The sequence below is a fragment of the Pyxicephalus adspersus genome, chromosome 5 (genome assembly GCF_032062135.1).
Source record: "Pyxicephalus adspersus chromosome 5, UCB_Pads_2.0, whole genome shotgun sequence".
NCBI lineage: Eukaryota > Metazoa > Chordata > Amphibia > Anura > Pyxicephalidae > Pyxicephalus > Pyxicephalus adspersus.
This window is the reverse complement of record NC_092862.1, coordinates 67,365,437-67,383,489: the sequence shown is the minus strand read 5'-3', so window position 1 is coordinate 67,383,489 and position 18,053 is coordinate 67,365,437. Positions and strand designations below refer to the sequence as shown.

The following is an 18,053-nucleotide window of genomic DNA, read 5'->3' as shown; positions in this document are numbered from 1 at the left end:
TAATTATAAAAAGGATCTATTCCACTTTATTTAACACATATTTGCATCCTATCAGCAAGTACCAAGCCTTAGGCATGTTTAGTATATCCTTAGCAGAGGATAGCAAAAGATCCTTAACTGGAAGACGTATGCACCAGATTCAAAATATAAACCAGTCGTTAAACTTGAACCACCAAAGACTACAGCGTGTTGTTTGAAAGTTCTCAAGTGACGTTGTTTACTCAGGACTGCATTTTATCCTTTAGTGCATCTATTTACTTATGTCACACTTAATTTCTTAAGCTGAACCTGTGCTTTGTCAACTTTGAGTGAATCAACAAGCTGACGGACACTTAGATACTTTTACTCTCCTGCCACTCCTCATCTTTTAGAGCAAAAGTGTTCTGTAAACTCCAAGTCTTACTCTAGGTGCTTGAGCCCTCTTTGGCAAAATACCATTTCCATCAAGTGTGAGGTAGGTAAATGATATCATAACCAGAAACCAAATAAAGAAGAATAAAGGACCTGACCCCCTCTGTCCCACCCATGTATTTAGTAATGGGGATTTGTAGTTGCCACATACACAAGTCTAGAGTCCTAACCTTAATGGTGGTGAATGAAAAGGGATGTCCCACCACTAAACACAACAAAATGTTACTAGGTTAAGTTGGCCTGTCTACAGCTTGATTATTGAGTGCCATATGAGAGTTTTGGCTGGCTTATGTGCATTTCCAGACTTGGAGACACACAATCATATATGCCCATCACTTATGGTCCTCTCATTCATACAAAATCGCTATAATAGTAATAACTAGTACAGTTAATATTTCAACGTCTGGACAGTACAGTGGTGGACGAGGTATATGGAGGATGCAAAGATTTACCAAAAACGCTATGTCTTTAAGAAAAGTGGTACATCACTATTTGGGCATCTAACCAAAATGTTTACTGGGCTTACAGGCTGAACTTTGCCAGCTAGCGGATTCCAGATAGCCAGTCAGGCTAAAACTCTACTCTACTCTACTAGTAGAACTCAAGCCAGCCAGTCTAACTGTATGATAATGGCAAACAATAAATAATTCATTTTCATAGTGAATAGGAGTATGATTCCTTTTTATTGAAGTGAATGAGAAGTGTGGGTGTGTTTGATTTAGCCTAGAAAGGACATTTAATTTTTCCGAAAATTAAAAGACACTTTGAGACACTTAATTCTAAAACTGATCATGACTTTCCAAGTCAGACCACAACAAACAGAAAGTAAAAAACATAGCCACAACTATCGCTGTATGTTAGTTATCAGTAAAGAGGTAAAACCTTTAAGGATGGTGGAAAAATAAAAAAGCCTTTTTAAAGGCTGTATATTTGCTCTTCAATACTCCAAAAACAAAACAGAAATCATATCTGCAATAAACATGTATCTTTTTGTAGGAACGGTTAGAAGGCGAGTTAAATTCATGACACATGTTATACTGAGGTTCATTGGCTCATTAAAGTAAACATTCTCTTTCGCTTTAGCTTTTGCCAGCCATAGTAAAACTTCTAAAAAAAAAAAAAAAAAAAAATGAAGAAGTATTGGTAGTGAAGCTACGTACACACTTCCAATTTTTATCGTTGGTAAACGAACGATCCTGCACGATATCTGCGAACGATCGTATGGCACCGATCCTGTACCTACAGATAACGACACAATCGTTCAAAGATATTGTACACACGATAGATGCGATCGTTTGAACGATACAGGAAGTGACGTGCACCACAGGAAGTGAGCGAACGTTCGTTCACCGCGGATGCTCAGACCATGGACGATCACTGAACGACCGTACACACGATAGATGGTCAACGATCGTCGTCCAATCCGATCCGCCGGTCCGGTCGTTCATTTCCAACGACTATCCTCGTTCGTCGGCGTCGTTGGTTACTTTTTTTACGAACGATTTTTGGCCAATCGGTCGTTCGTCGTTCATTTCCAACGAAAAAAATTGGAAGTGTGTACGCAGCTTGATGCTGGAGGAGTCATATTGTTTTAAAGATTGCCCTTTGGCAGATGCCAATAAAAAAAGCTAATGATTTAAATCTAAAACTTTAACATGATAGTAAATAATTTCTAAAACAAAATACTTTTCAAATGAACTTGGGCTTTTGGAGAATGACTTGAAAAAGGGAAATTTGAAGCAAAATTTAAAAAAGAAGAACATTTACCGTACCCTATGAAGGGGACAAATATTTGAATATTTAAAGTTAAAAAAGCTTTCTGCCAGTTTGTATCATTTGTAGGTGTCTGCTTCAGTAGAAGAACTGAATGAAGTCCATTCTTCTGTTGAGCTTGAACTTATTTTTCCGTGAAATGACTTGGCTTTAAAAAGTATTTCTGATTCAAAAAATGCCTGATCTGCAGTTTCAATGAAAAAGTATGCCCACTTGATTTCAGCTGTTTAGCAAGTTGCGGCCTTTTTTTTTTGTGTCCACATATTTTCAAATCTGAAGTTTATCAAGAAAATATAGAGGAGCAGACTAATTAATGACCACCTAAACTCATTAGACTTTACAAATTACTTTTTAAACATGAGAAAAATTGTGAAAAAAAATCAACCGCCAAGTTTTTAACTGAAGAAAAAAAACCAGAACAGGTTTATAATTTTACATTGACATTTGTATCAATGTATTGTTTCTAAATTTATTTTTCCTAAATTGGACCCTTTTTTTTATTTCACTTCTGTCCTTTTTAATAGGTGATCTTTGATCTAGTTCATGTTGTACAGGTAGGTCTCCACTTCTGCATGGTAGCAAAAAGCATCCATACCATTAGTATTATACCATTTGAAAAGTAAGGAGATACGTTAAACATGCCATACTTCTCATTTTCATTGCTACTTTATTGCTATACACTTTGTTGGCGAAATGTAGGTTTCTAATACACAATGGTAATTATATCAGATTCAGTTTCTCCAATTAAGTACATTAAAAAAGTGCTGGTCAAGGGTGTCCATTTTTACCATTTCTTTTCAATGTAGCTTTGGACATAGCAATTACAATTTGTCTTTTTCATGAATATAAAATAGTTTCTATCACATACATTTCCTTACAGATGATTTACAACTGGCACGTATTAATACATCTTTGGTTGTTTAGAACATATTTAGCACCATGAATATGGTTTAGCAGCCTACAGGATTATTAGAAAAAATATTAAGAGGTGATAATATTATGTCAGATGCATAGAGAACAATTAGGATTAAAGATCTCGTCCTTATCAAGTATCTAGCCTAGTGTTTCTTACCCAAGGTTCCTCCAGAGATTGCTAGGGGCTCATTATGCAATGAGGATTTTGTGCCTCTCTAAAGCCGCATACACACGAGCAATTCTTGTCGTTGGAAAGGATCTTTCACGATCCTTTCCAACGATAAGAACCGCAAGATGCATGAACGAGTGCTGTACATACAGCACCATTCTGCTCTATGGAGAGGGGAGGGGGAGAGCGACGGAGCGGCACCCTGCTGCGTGCTCTCCCCCTTCCCTTGCATTAGGATCGCTCCTCGTTCATCATTCGTGGATCTGCCAGGACGGATCAACAGATGATGAACGACCTGAGCTGTACACATGCCAGATTCTCGCCCGATATCTGGCCGATGCCGATTATCGGGCGAGAAAAATTTTACGTGTGTACGTAGCTTAAGGATTTTTTTGGCAGTGTAATGGTCACATTATTCCCAATGGCCAGCAATGTAAGAAGCATTCTTCCTACCCATCACTAAATAATGTACAGTGAGCTATGGATATGGTAAATATAGCAGGGGATCCTTGAAGACCTGAAAGCTATTTCAAGAGTTCCCTTGTGTAAAAAAGGTTCAGAAACACTGATCTAGCCAATAAAGTCTTCATATACAAATATTCTGAAGCTACATTTCCACCAACCTTTTACTAAATTGTAGATATGTGAAGAGCTGCCAAAAACCATTTCATTGAGATTTTAATTGGGACTGTACACAAGATTTGACCTAAAATCTGAACTCCAGGTGAAGATCAAAGAAAAATTAAACTCTAATGTATTAATACAATTTTTTTTTGTTTTTTTGCAGCAAGTACCTCATTTCATCTTGGTAAAATATTTTTTGCAAAACTCAGACTGGAAAAGGAAGGAGTAGAACTGGGAGTCAATTAGGTACTACAAAGTAATGAAGTACTACAGAAATAAAAATGACAAATGACACAGAGGGAGAACAGAGTGGGCAGAGAGGTAACCCCATCAGCTTGCTACTTATTCTTTTACTGTTCATAATGTTGATGGCAGAGAGATGACACTACTGTATTCCTTACTGTAACTAATTAGAAACAAATACAAATAATTTGTGAGGTAAACAGCTTTCCTAAATGCAATACTTGTCCTTTGCCTTTGGAAAACAACAGAACTTTATTTAAGTAAATCCACCTAAATGAACATGATTCTTGACATTTAATTGAGGCTAGTTTTCAATATGCTATACCGGAGAATTATTAGTTACAAGACACCTAGTTAGAACACTGTGAACAAAGAATCAGCATTACAGACATTATAAGCAAAAACATCCACAGATGGGAATAATAATTTGATTTTGCTTCTAAAACACAATCTTGGTAAGTAATGCTCCAAAAGATTCCGCCAAAGGATGGGCCAAAGCAAATGAATTGAATATAACAGATGAACACCAGTTGCTCTCTAACAGATTTGAAACCTATTGTTGAATAAAGTGATTTCTAAAACATCTATACTATGCTGCTTTGGGTTTTGATAGACCTTATAACCATTAACTCATGATAAGTAATGAACCAGCTTTACAAAGTTTTAACTTTATTATAGCTAAATAACTGTCACAAAGTCTACAAAGCAGGTTTACCATAACCTGACTACTATTGTTCCTCTCCCTCCCAGCCTAGGCTCATGGCAAAATCTGTTTTGCACTTAGACATCATTGTTTATTTGAAGATGCCATCTTAGCAATTTGCCATATGAGCTACATTACAAGTTCATGCACACATTGCATTGCATTGACTTTTCTTCTCTCTACTAACCTATAAAGTTAGCCTTTAGAGTCCACATATATCTATATATCATTCTATTAACTAAGTCTGTCCTGCATTTAGGCATCAATGTTTATTATTAGACAAGATCTTTTTTTAGTTTTTTTTATACGGTAGCAGGGAATGGTTAGTCGTTAGGTTTTTGGTAATGTCTTTAATTCACTAGGGAGGCTTCCCTTTACTTCCTATCCTAAAGACAAAATGGGGAAAAAAGGAAAATCTCTTCAAAATGAACAGTGAGTTGTATTTGGAATAGGTGTTCCCCCTGGATGACTCATCCTCAACTATTGCTTTTTACAAATGAAAATGTTGGATTTCCCATTTTCACTTCTAGTGACAACGGTTACTTAGACAAATCAAAATGTCCCAGCAGGGTTATAGACAGCAATACAAACCCTTTTTCATTCCATCTGAAAAAACAGAACAATAATTTTTGTTGACCGGATCCATAACGGCAGTACAGTTTGCTCAGTGGCCAGGACACTTGCCTTTGCAGTGCTGGGTATCTTGGTCAGGACACTATCTGAAAGGAGTTTGCATGTTCTCCTTGGTTTCCTTAGGGCACTCTGGTTTCTTCCCTTACCCCAAAAGCATGCAGTTAATAATTGACTTTCCCTAAAAATTTGCCTTGGACTGTGGTAATGAAGTATACTATGGTAACTATGGTATGGACATTAGATTGTGAGCCCCATTGAAGAACAGTTAGTTACATGACTGTGGACTTTGTAAAGCCCTGCGTAATATGTTGGTGCTATATAATTACAAGCTAGTAATATTGGTAATATTACATAAGCAGTGTTTAAAGATATTCTATTGGTGAGGCTTACAGCTGTTTCAGTTCACACTATTAAATGTTTTAGGTCAAAAATTGTTTGATAAATCTAAAAAAAGAAAAAAATATGTAGATATGACTTGTAAGTTTTCCTCTGAATTTGTGTCTGTGTATGCATGAAATGCCATAAATATTCTACTTTCAAATATACAGTCAACCTATTTTGTCTGTGTGCACTCTTTCTTCTGATATTCAAGTGAACTTTTCACTTGTTTTTTTTTCTAAACAAGTGAAAACTGTCATGAGGGCATAGAGATTATTCAGCTAATAATGGTACAGATGACATTTGTTCTCACCACTAAAACAAAAAGCTTTTATAGTATTAACATGCTGAAGAAAGCTCTGAAAAGTCAACAAAGTAATCTTGTATCTGCTTCAACAAAGCCAAGGGCATGGTGAAATATTTACCAAGTGCAGGTTACTGAGATAAAGCATATGAGACAAAAATGTACCGCAAAGACTAAAAATAGAAGCAATGGTTAAGTCCAGTGTGAATAACTGATTTATTTATTAAAACTTCAAAGAAATAAATGGAGAAAATGGAGAATTTGCTACTGGTAAAAGAAGGTTCTATGCCTGTGATCAAAAAATATGAAGACTGGTAAAAAATGTATGAAAATATAAATATAGCCTTTTTATGGAAACAATTTAAATGAATGATATCAGAAATGACCTGTTATCACCTTTTGGTGGATAACAAGCTTATAATATATCTTTTCATGGTGTCCAGGCTGCTAGGTAATGTGTTAGATTAACACATTGGAGTTACTGGCTGTTTTTTTTTACGTTTCTTTTTTTTTCAAGATGATATCATCTTGTTTCAAGCCACATCCCCCTACCGAACTGAAATTCTTTTTCAAAATGACAAAGCAGTGCCATACAGTTCCTTGCTTTGCAGGCTCTTCCAAGGGACAAATGCACAATACTGTTTGATCACTGTGAAAGAGAAGATTGAAAAATGCCTCCTTCCACAAGCAGATTGATGTCATCATCTGAGTAAAAAAAAGTAACTAAAAAAGTTACTAAAAAGTAAAAAAAAAAACTGCCATTGACTCCATAATTTCTAATATTGCTTTATTTTATTATGACTATTATACATTTTATTTAATGATTGAAAACATGCACCATACAACATACTCACTTGCTGCCAATGCAAGTAAGTGAATGGTGTTTCATTCCAGTAATTTTACAACCAAACCAAGGCATGGTCAGCTTTTGGCAAATGTCAAAGGCACTTTTATCTGGAGCTCACTGATGACTAGTCCCCTTGACTAGTCACATAATCTGACACTGGTCCAAAATGTACCCCCTCTACCCCCAGCTGAGCACCAAATAAGGAAGGTACCATTTTTTAAAATCTTTGGCATGACCAAACCTGAAAATAAACCAAACTGCTACTGCCTAGGAAGTGGATGCACTGCTCAATTAACTAATTAGGCTGTATACACAACAGATTTTTGTCCGTTACTAGCCCTGAGGCGAATATTTGAAGAGAATCATCATCATGTGTGGACTTAGCCTGAAAGGTTAATTGATGAACATCTGTGAAACAGGACATTTTAACATATGATCCTAATTTATAACAATGTAAATTGATGAGGGTTTGGAGTCGGTACATTTTCGCCGACTCCAGATACCCGAGAATTTCCTTTCAACTTTGACTTCATAATCCAGACTCCACTCCAAGGCTCTGTGTATTTTATGACATATCAAAAATGTTGCCTTCTTTGTGTCTGAAGGAAATGAAGTTTAAGCTCTGGATAAGGAAAGGATTCTTCACTGTAAGAGCTGTGAAAATGTGGAATCGGCTCCCTCAGGAAGTAGATTCAACAAGTTCTATAGAATGCTTTAAGAAAAAGCAGTATGCTTTTCTAGAAGCACTGAATAAAACTAGGTATTAAAGATAGTAAAGTAAAGTAAAGATAACAGACTGTTATTCCAGGGAAGATCCCATAGCCTCCTGAAATCAGGCAGGAATTTTTTTTCCCGTTGGAACAAAATGTACCAGGGTTCTTTCTTTTTTTTTGCCTTTCTATGGATGTCCATAGGGTTTTATATCTGGGATTTATTTATTTCCCTTAGGGATTGAACTTGATGGACTCTTTCAACCTGACTTACTATGTACATTTGTTCCCATGAAGGATTGTAAAATTAGTAAAAGGATTACTTTAAGAAGTAACATGGAGCCAGAAGTGGCCTAAAAACTGTGCAGCGCAGTCACTTTTCTTTTTACCAGACAGAGGACAGCTTACTCAAATGAGCTCCTTTCACAAAGTAATACATAAGTAGAAAAACAGAAACCTTTAAAACTAGATTAAGAAATTAATACAAACCACTTGAATAGCTTACACACTGTAATAACTAGTCTGATATTAGCTTTCAGATGACCACCCAACATGAGTGGAAAAGCTAACATCTGAACAGTCATTTAGGGTTATATATGCTTTTATTATACAGGTAAACACACTGGCAACAACAAAACATAAAATAAAATTCACAATTTCAGTGATATCAGAATAAACCTGTTTTTATGGTTATGTTTGTAATCTATTTTCTGTCAGCATCGCTCACTTCTGCATTTCCAGTTAATTTTTTTCAGCTGTTAACTGCATGGTTCCAACCGTGTTTCTGAATCCAATTCCTCACTTAAGCAGCACCAATATTGATTTTATTTCTGTTTTGATTATTAAGCTGGCAGATCAACAGAGCATGAAAAAACACAGACCAACAATTTAACTCCCTCATTTCTGAAACTAGCTTTATTAAGTGAAATAAGAGGTTGGAGAGCTAAATGGAAAAATGGGCCTAGAGCTAGTTTTCAAATTATGTAACTGAAAGCACTCAGTGTGAACAAAACAGCAAAAATACGCCAGCAAAAGAGTCTGGACAACAAATCTTGTATTAGAAATTCAATCCTACATAATATGTGTCCCATTTGTGAAGATGGTATTTTACCTAGCTAATTTAGACTAATAGAGACTTTATTTGCAAAAAGCAGTTTCAGAATTTCTCCAGTATTTACCATTGTATTCAGAACTGTAAAAATGCTTTTTACAGCTTAAAAAACACACAGAAAAAAAAAAAATACTTACCTACCAACCATGGTCATTAAGCAATTATTGGGTGTGATACAACAAAATATGTTATGCAGAGCAGAGACTTGTTTAATTAGACATAATGGATAGCATTAACAATCAAAAGACATTTTTAGAGACTCTTTAGTCACTGGCAAGGTACCAATGGATTGGCGTAAGGCCAATGTGGTTTCTATCTTCAAAAAAGGGAGCAAAGTCTCTACCAGGTAACTACAGACCTGTTAGTTTAACGTCCATAGTTGGAAAGGTCTTGGAGAGTTTGATAAAGAACCACATAGAGGAGTTTCTGCTAGAAAATAATAATATAAGTGATAGTCAGCATGGCTTCAAGAAAGACAGAAGTTGTCAAACAAATTTACTCTCTTTTTATGAGGAAGTAGGTAAACAGGTGGACAGTGGAACAGCAGTTGATATAGTGTACTTGGACTTTGCTAAAGCATTTGACACTGTACCCCACAGACGGTTAATATGCAAGTTAGGGTCATAAGGTTTAGAAAAGTCAATCCGTAAATGGATAGATAATTGGCTTAAAGACCGCATCCAGAGAGTAGTAATTAATGATTCATACTCTGAATGGTCTAAGGTTATTAGTGGTGTACCCCAGAGTTCAATGTTGGGACCTTTACTGTTTAACATCCTTATAAATGATATAGAGTTTGGGAATAAAAGTACCATTTCTGTTTGCAGATGACGCCAAACTATGATTGGGCAGCCAAGTGGCAAATGACGTTTAATATAGATAAATGTAAAATTATGCACTTGGGCGCAAACAACATGCATGCTTCATACTGTCTAGGGGGAATACATTTGGGGGAGTCAGAAAGGAAAAGGATCTGGGGGTTCTTGTAGATTATAGACTTAATAACAGCAAGCTAGCAAAGTACTTTCTTGTAATAAAAGAGGAATAGACTGCAGGGATGGAGACATTATCCGGCCCCTCTACAATGCATTGGTCAGACAACATCTAGGATATGCAGTCCAGTTTTGGGCACCAGTTCAGAAAAAGGACATTGATGAATTGGAGAGAGTGCTGAGAAGGGCAACTAAACTAATAAAAGGAATGGAGGAGCGCAGCTATGAGGAGAGATTAGCTGAACTGAATCTATTCTCCCTTGAGAAGAGACGTTTAAGGGGGATGATCACCCTGTATAAATATATAAATGCTCCATATAGAAAACTATCTTCCCCATTATTCACTTTGAGATCATTATAAAAAACAAGATGGCAATCTCTGCGTCTGGAGGAAAAGAAGTTTAAGCTCTGGATAAGGAAAGGATTCTTCACTGTAAGGGCTGTGAAAATATGGAATCGGCTCCCTAAGGAAGTAGTTTCAGCAACTACTATAGATTGCTTTAAGAAAAAGCTGGATGTTTTTCTAGAAGCACAGACTATAACTGGGTATTAAGGCTTTAAAGTAAAAATAACAGTGACTGTTGATCCAGGGAACATCCGATTGCCTCATGGAATCAAGAAGGAATTTTTATTTCCCTGTTGAAGCAATTTGTACCAAATGTTTTGTCTTCCTCTGGACCAACTATGTTTTATAGGATTTTATATCTGGAACATGTTTATTTCCCTAGTGGTTGAACTTGATGGACTTTTGTCTTTTTCCAACCTAACCTACAATGTAACTATGTAACTATGAATGACATCTAACCAGCAAATTATTAAAGTATATCTAAACCCAACAACAAAGATGTACTATAATGTAGGTTAGCATTCTTTTGATGTGGTGGATGTGTTTATTTTATATTTTTCACTTAATTTTACCTGGTACAAAAGGGTTTTGGTATAACAGAAAAAATGTCACAATTGAAATCATATAAAGTACCATAAGGTCTTCTGAAAAGGCCCTGTATGAAGGTCAATTCCAATATGGTTTTCTATGGAAACATACAATGTATTTTAGGATTAAAGAACACCTACAATCTCTTCTCTTCTCTCCTTTATAGGAAAAAAGTGTTCTACAGTCTATAGAGATAACTGGGGAAAATACTAAATGAACAAAACAATCCGCATAGGCACATAAATTGTAAAGGTATATAAAAGATTTTTGGAACAATCATACATTTGTTTTGCTCTCAAACATTTATACCAAAACAGTTTTAGTACATTTGTAAGTAGGGAATGATTATACCCTAATAAATGTAATATTACCCGATAGATTTTACTGTTCCTCGGGCCTGTAAAAGTCATGGAGCCTATTAACACTCAACAAGTTCGGAGAAGATAAACTTTCATTATTGAACCTGGGTGGATCCAGCAAATCCTTCATGGACTAGCAGCGCAAGCGCAAACGGCTCCCGTCTGGGATAATTGTGTATTAAACCTGCACTATATGCGGCGAATAACTCGCAGTGTCTCTACATCACTCCGGTGCCTGGATGAACCGGATTGTAGAGTGCTCTTCCTCTGTGGATCCCCTGATTTCCATAGGCAAGAAAGAGAAACAGCGGACCATGCCTTTCAAGATGGCGACCACTACATCTTCTTCACACCCACATGCCAGTGCCTCCTCCCAGGGAAGCTCCACTAACACTACAGTAACACCAGACCCGGTAAGAATTGTGGATGCAGTCGCAGAACTGATGAAGCCTACTCTTTTGGAAGCTGCAGATGCAGCAGTACACCGGGGCATTTAGTCTATATGCAAAGATATGCGTGAGCACTCCCAATGCATTATTAATGAAGCTGAGCAAAGGATCACCTTATTCAAGGACGATGTATCCTCCACTAGAACACTTATTTCTACATTGGAGGCTAAGGCATTTGCATTACAGGACAAAGTGGAGGACCTGGAGAACAGGTCCGGCAGAAATAACCTGCGCATAATTGGGGTACCAGAAGCCATTAAACCCACTCACTTGATTGAGCTTTGTGCCACCATTATACCACAATTATTGGGTCCCCCAACAGAATGCCAGGTTGAACAGGCACACCGCCTGGAACCTATCCGCAAGGAAGTATCCACCCCTAGACCAGTTTTAATTGCCTATTCCCATTACACGGATAGATCACAGATTCTACAAGTAGTCCATTCACAAAGGCATCTGCAAAATGAAAGGGCCGCTTTGCTTTTTTTTGCGGATTACACAGCGGAAGTGTTCCGTAAACGACGTAACTTCCAGCCAAATGTGCTCCATATTGTATTTCCATAAAGTGCGTTTTACTTTGGCATACCTGGCAATCCTTCATTTTACCGATTCTCAATATTCCCTTACCTTGGCTGAGGAAGCAAAATGTCTGGTCCACACTTTATTATCTGATGCAGCATCAACGTCATCTGAAACATCTGTACATTCTGCTACTAACACGTCTAGGCCCTCTTCAAATCCTGTTTAGTCACCCAAGCTTCCCAGGGATGTTGGAGGTCCGTCCACTAAGAAGATACAGGACACCCCACATCCTGGTTAAACCAGTAAGACCAGATAACATGGAGGATGAGCCTGGATATCTGAAGTGCCTTCTTGATTTTTTCTTTATGTCTCCCACTTCTTTTTTGGAGGTGTGAGCCTATTTTCACATGTTTGCTATTGCTATATGCAAGTACGTTTTGTTTTCCCTTTTCTTCATGAGGAAAAAAAGGAAAGTCAACTCTTCTATTTGCTTGTTCCTATTTACATGGTTGTTATATGTTTCTCCCCTCCTTTTTCTTGTATACCTTACCCTAGGTTGGGTTGGTCACACTCAACTCAAGACACTATTTTTTAGTCCTGCTTGGCACTGACGCAAATGAGATTTCCGCTTACAATGATGGCGACGGTCATCGCAACTGGTCAGGTGAGCCATGTTTTGGTCTGTCCTCCCTGATTGTATACCATATGTTATGATTCTCTTGCTTGGCAGTACAGTTAAGCTTACGGCTGTTTATATGTGACGTTCCATTGTTAATTAAGATGTACATATATATATATATATATATATATATATATATATATATATGTATATGTATATATATGTTTATATAGTACTTTACTGTGCGGATAATATATGCGGGTGATCTCTTGGGATATTAAGGGGCTGCGCTCCCCAAATAAACTTATGTCTGTACTCTGCCACCTTAAACGGTCGATTTTCACAGAATGAAAAAGGTATGGGTTTGAGAGGTGTATGGTTCCCCATCGGCTGATCGTAAAAGCTAGAGTGATGTTGTTGTTTCATAAAAAATTGTGTCGCAGGTCCACCTCTCATAGGCGCAGTTGGACTATTTATTTTGTTCGGATACTCTACTGTATAAGTTGGACACACCTGAGATACACACTATGATGATATCGGACCATTCCCCCATTTTCATTACATTACATGATCAATATCCTTAAGGGGAATACGTCCCCTGGCAATTCTCTTCCTTTTTACTTAAAGACCCAAAATTTTGCAAAGCCCTATCCTCAGTGTGATCTGAATATGTCCAGCAAAACAGAATGCATAGGGATAATTTGATTCTCTTCTGGGAAGCTGGTAAGGGAGAAGTTGATCTTGTTTATGGCAAAAAGAAAAAATATACCCTTGCCAGTTTTCTGGAAGAACAACAAGTACTTAGGCAAGCACAACAAGACTTAACTGATAACCCTACCACAGTTACTAAGCAACTTTGGTATGATGCTAAACAAAAATTTGAATCTGAATTATTGCAGTACGAGCAATTAAAATGCAAATATAAATCCTTAGAGTATTACAAGTATGGCAATAAATCGGGTAAAATGCTGGCAAACCTGGTTCGTTCTGCTTATGGGCCCATGGCAAATACCCAAGGTATATACTTCCTTGGGGGAAACTGTTACTAACCTCAAGGATGTGAAACATCATCTAGCCCAATATTTCCAGACTCTGTATTCCCTGTCTATGGGGGATAGACAGGATGCCACTGCCTTTTTATCGGAAGTGCAATTGTCTAGACTACAACCCAGTGACCTCGATACTCTGCAACGCCTGAAATCCTAGCGACTATATCTCCCCTGAAGACGGTAAAGCCCCTGGCCCTAATGGTTTTACGTCTGATTTTTTTAGGATCCTGAAGGATGATTTTGTGGATGATCTGGGTGAATTATACTCGGTCATGTGAGAGAGGGGATGTTACTTTCCATCAGGCCAAGAAGCATAAATCAGACTTATGTTGAAAAAGGATAAGGACCATTGTGCCCCTGAATCTAATCGTCCCATTTCTCTGGTGAACATAGATGCAAAATTATATACTTGCAGGCTGGCTAAACTCCTTCCCTCTCTCATCTCATCTTGTCAGGTGGGATTTGTCCAAGGCAGGATGGCAGTGACTAATATTCACAAGGTATTGGTGGCGTTGGAAACTGCTAAACTTCATCCAACACTTGATATCACAATAGTCGCAAAAAAAAAGTGTTTGATAATGTTGCTATTCCATGGCTATTTACTGGTTCTTGACCATGTTGGCATACACAGCCCTCTTGCTACGTCTCTTGCAGCTATGTACACATCACCTACGGCCAAAGTGCATACCCCGGGATTTTTATCCCACACTATTGCGCTCCATAGGGGGACTAAGCAAGGTTTGTCCCTCGTCTCCCCTCCTTTTTTCAAGCGAAATTCTCCCTTTATCCATTTCCACATCTTTGGTTAATTAATGGGGAGACCACACACCATTTAAAGTTGTTAAGGATCAAATCACCTATCTGGGACTACACATAGGCCACGTACCCTCTTCTTTGTATAAATTGAACTTAAACTATGGGAAAATTTGGCCCTTTCCTTTATGGGCCGTTGCTATCCAATCAAAATGGTATCCTTTTCCAAACAGCTTTATCCTATGCAGACTATGCCACTGTTTATACCACATACCAAGGTTAATACTCTTAATATTGCTTTTACAAAATTTCTATGGAAAAGTAAGAGCCAGAGAATACATTTAGCGAATTTAACGAATTTGTGTGGTTTGTTACATTTGTAAAATATCTGCACTTCCGCCCTCCCTACAGTGTAATATTATGGTCAGGGATACTGTAGCCACATGGAAAGAACTTCAGAAAAGATTTAAGATGCCAATCGGCCTGTCTAAATATTTACCAATATGTGGCAATGTGTTTCATGTTAAAAAGGGGAACACAATTCTGGACAATAATAAATACTCATCCTGGTATATCTATAATGTATCAGGATGATAACAGTTTGTTTTCCAGGCCTATGACGTATAAATCTTTTTTTTTTACAAAATGGTATGCTTAATACTAGCACTTTGAGTGTTGGTACCAGACGGTTGTTTTATTTATGTATTGCAATCTATGTGTCTACATTTTTTTTTTACGATTATGCTGTTCAGTGTGAGATTTTCCTTTCCCTTCTCTACCCTCCCCCTCTACTTGTTGTTATTCTGTATGTAAGCGAAAAACTTTTTTCAAATATAATAAAGTTTTTTTTTAAAAAAAATAGTGATTTATGGAAGAGTCTACTTTTAATATCTGTCAGAAGATTTTTTTTTTATCTCCTTACAAGGCAAAATGACTGTGTCAAAATTTTTTACTAAGCAACAATCTCAAACAGGGTGACTCCAGCATTAAAGTCCATTACTCTAATATACACACTTACAGTGAGGTCCATAAATATTTTGACAGAGACAGCTTTTTTCTAATTTTGGTTCTGTACATTACCACAATTAATTTTAAATGAAACAACTCAGATGCAGTTGAACTGCAGACTTTCAGCTTTAATTCAGTGGGTTAAACAAAAAGATTGCATAAAATGTGAGGAACTAAAGCCTTTTCTTTAACACAATCATGCATGAAATGCATGCTCAATTGGGTTCAAATCAGGTGACTGACTTGGCCATTCAAGAATATTCCACTTCTTTGCTTTAATAAACTCCTGGGTTGCTTTGGCTGTATGTTTTGGGTCAATGTCCATCTGTATTATGAAACACCTCCCAATCAATTTGACTGCATTTAGCTGGATTTGAGCAGACAGTATGTCTCTGAACGCCTCAGAATTCATTCGGCTGCTTCTGTCCTGGGTCACATCATGGATAAACACTGGTATACCAGTGCCACTGGCAGCCATGCATGGCCAAGCCATCACACTGCCTCCGCCATGTTTTACAGATGATGTGGTATGCTTTGGATCATGAGCTGTTCCATGCCTTCTCCATACTTTTTTCTTGCCACCATTCTGGTAAAGGTTGATCTTGGTTTCATCTGATCAAATAATGTTTTTCCACAACTTTGCTGGCTTTTTTAGATGTTTTTGAGCAAAGTCCAATCTAGCCTTTCTAATATTGAGGCTTATGAGTGGCTTGCACCTCGCAGTGCACCCTCTGTATTTACTTTTATGCAGTCTTCTCTTTATGGTAGACTTGGATATCGATACGCCTACTTCCTGGAGAGTGTTGTTCACTTGGTTGGCTGTTGTGAAGGGGTTTCTCTTCACCATGGAAATGATTCTGCGATCATCCACCACTGTTGTCTTCTGTGGATGTCCAGGTCTTTTGGCGTTGCTGAGTTCACCAGTTCTTTGTTTCTTTCTCATGATTTACCAAACTGTGGATTTTGCCATTCCTAATATTGTAGCAATTTCTTGGATGGGTTTTTTCTTTTTTTGCAGCTTAAGGATGGCTTGTTTCACCTGCATGGAGAGCTCCTGTGACCGTATGTTGCCTGTTCACAGCAAAATCTTCCACATACAAGTTATTACTTTATAATAACATGACGAAGGAATTGCCCATACCAGCCTATGAAATAGCCTTTGAGTCAATTGTCCAATTATTTTTGAGCCCCTGAAATGAAGTGATTGTGTAAAAAAAGGCTTTAGATTCAAACCTTGACAAGGGCACTATCTACAAAGACTTTGTGTGTTCTTGCTGTATATGAGTGGGTTTCATCCAGGCACTCCAGTTTCCTCCCACATTACTAAAATGTACTGTTAGGTGACTTGACTTCACAAATTTGCATTTGAATATATATTAATAATTTAAAAATAAATACAATATAAAATAAAATATATTATTATTAACAAGCCAGCAGTGGCAGCTTTCTTATATTCATCCTGTCACATGCCAATGAATATGCCAAGCAAACCACTCAGGTGTATGTAGTTGTGTGCCTAGTTGTAGACAGCTTAATAACTTGTCATTTTTTAACAGGTATAAATTCTGGTCTAAGCATTAGTTTGGTTGTCCTTCCATTTCTACAGCAAGGGGTAACTCTATCAAAAAAAGATGGTTGTGATGTTGGACATTTTAAACATGGGGGGAGGGATGCCCAGAAAGTATGGGGCCCAGAATTATTTTCTGATGGCAGCCCGGTTAATAGGTAGGAAGTGATTTTTTTTAAATTGTCTGGCCTTTAACCAGAATGCAGCTAGTCTATGTTCAGAACTGTTGATAAGTATTGTTTAGGGTCAGTAAGGCTTGGTCTACATGGACTGTTTCCCCAGCATTGTGTGTGTAAAAGCCCATAACATAGGTGATCATTAAATGCACTATCACCCTTGAAACCCCTTGCTAAATCTCTTACCCTCCCTTGGTCAGTCTTACTCTCCTAATGTTTATAGACAATGAAAAGGTATTTTTTGAATTGTGTTTATTTTATTTTTTTGCATGTTTTTTAATTATACTGTTGATTTTTTTTCTTACAAAACTAAACATGTAGAACCTAGAAATTCTTTATTTTTGTTTTTGTTAGCTCTGCATTATTCACAAGTCAATTCCGAAGTCTTAACAACTCCTTTTATAATCTGCCTGCTCATTGTTCATCAACAGTTTAAAAAAAAACCCTAAAAATCTCTACAACACTGGGGAAAAGACCATTTTGAACCCATTTTTGCTTTGTGGATCAAAAAGAGGGATACCCACCTTACACATTAGGCTATGTGTAATTTAAAATCTTGCTATTGAGGTCTTTGCACGGGTAGTAAAGTAAGAAAAAGAGAAAGCTCCACTGGCCTGTTGAGGTCATATCTATTAATATCTATCATATCTATTAAATATGCAATTTATTTAAGCATATATTGGATATATTAAAATTCAATAATATTAATGTTTTTTTAACTTTATTTTTAGTGTTTAACATTAAAAATAACACTTATAACAAACACTATTATACTGTTTATCTACACATCTCCTGTCCCCCCCC

At 37.1% G+C, this 18,053-nt stretch overlaps 1 protein-coding gene across 1 annotated transcript in view; it reads right to left on the bottom strand.

Moving 5' to 3' along the window:
• PIGN (phosphatidylinositol glycan anchor biosynthesis class N) overlaps positions 1–18,053 on the bottom strand; it is a gene marked incomplete in the record, with an annotated part of 157,832 nt that overhangs the window by 52,327 nt on the left and 87,452 nt on the right.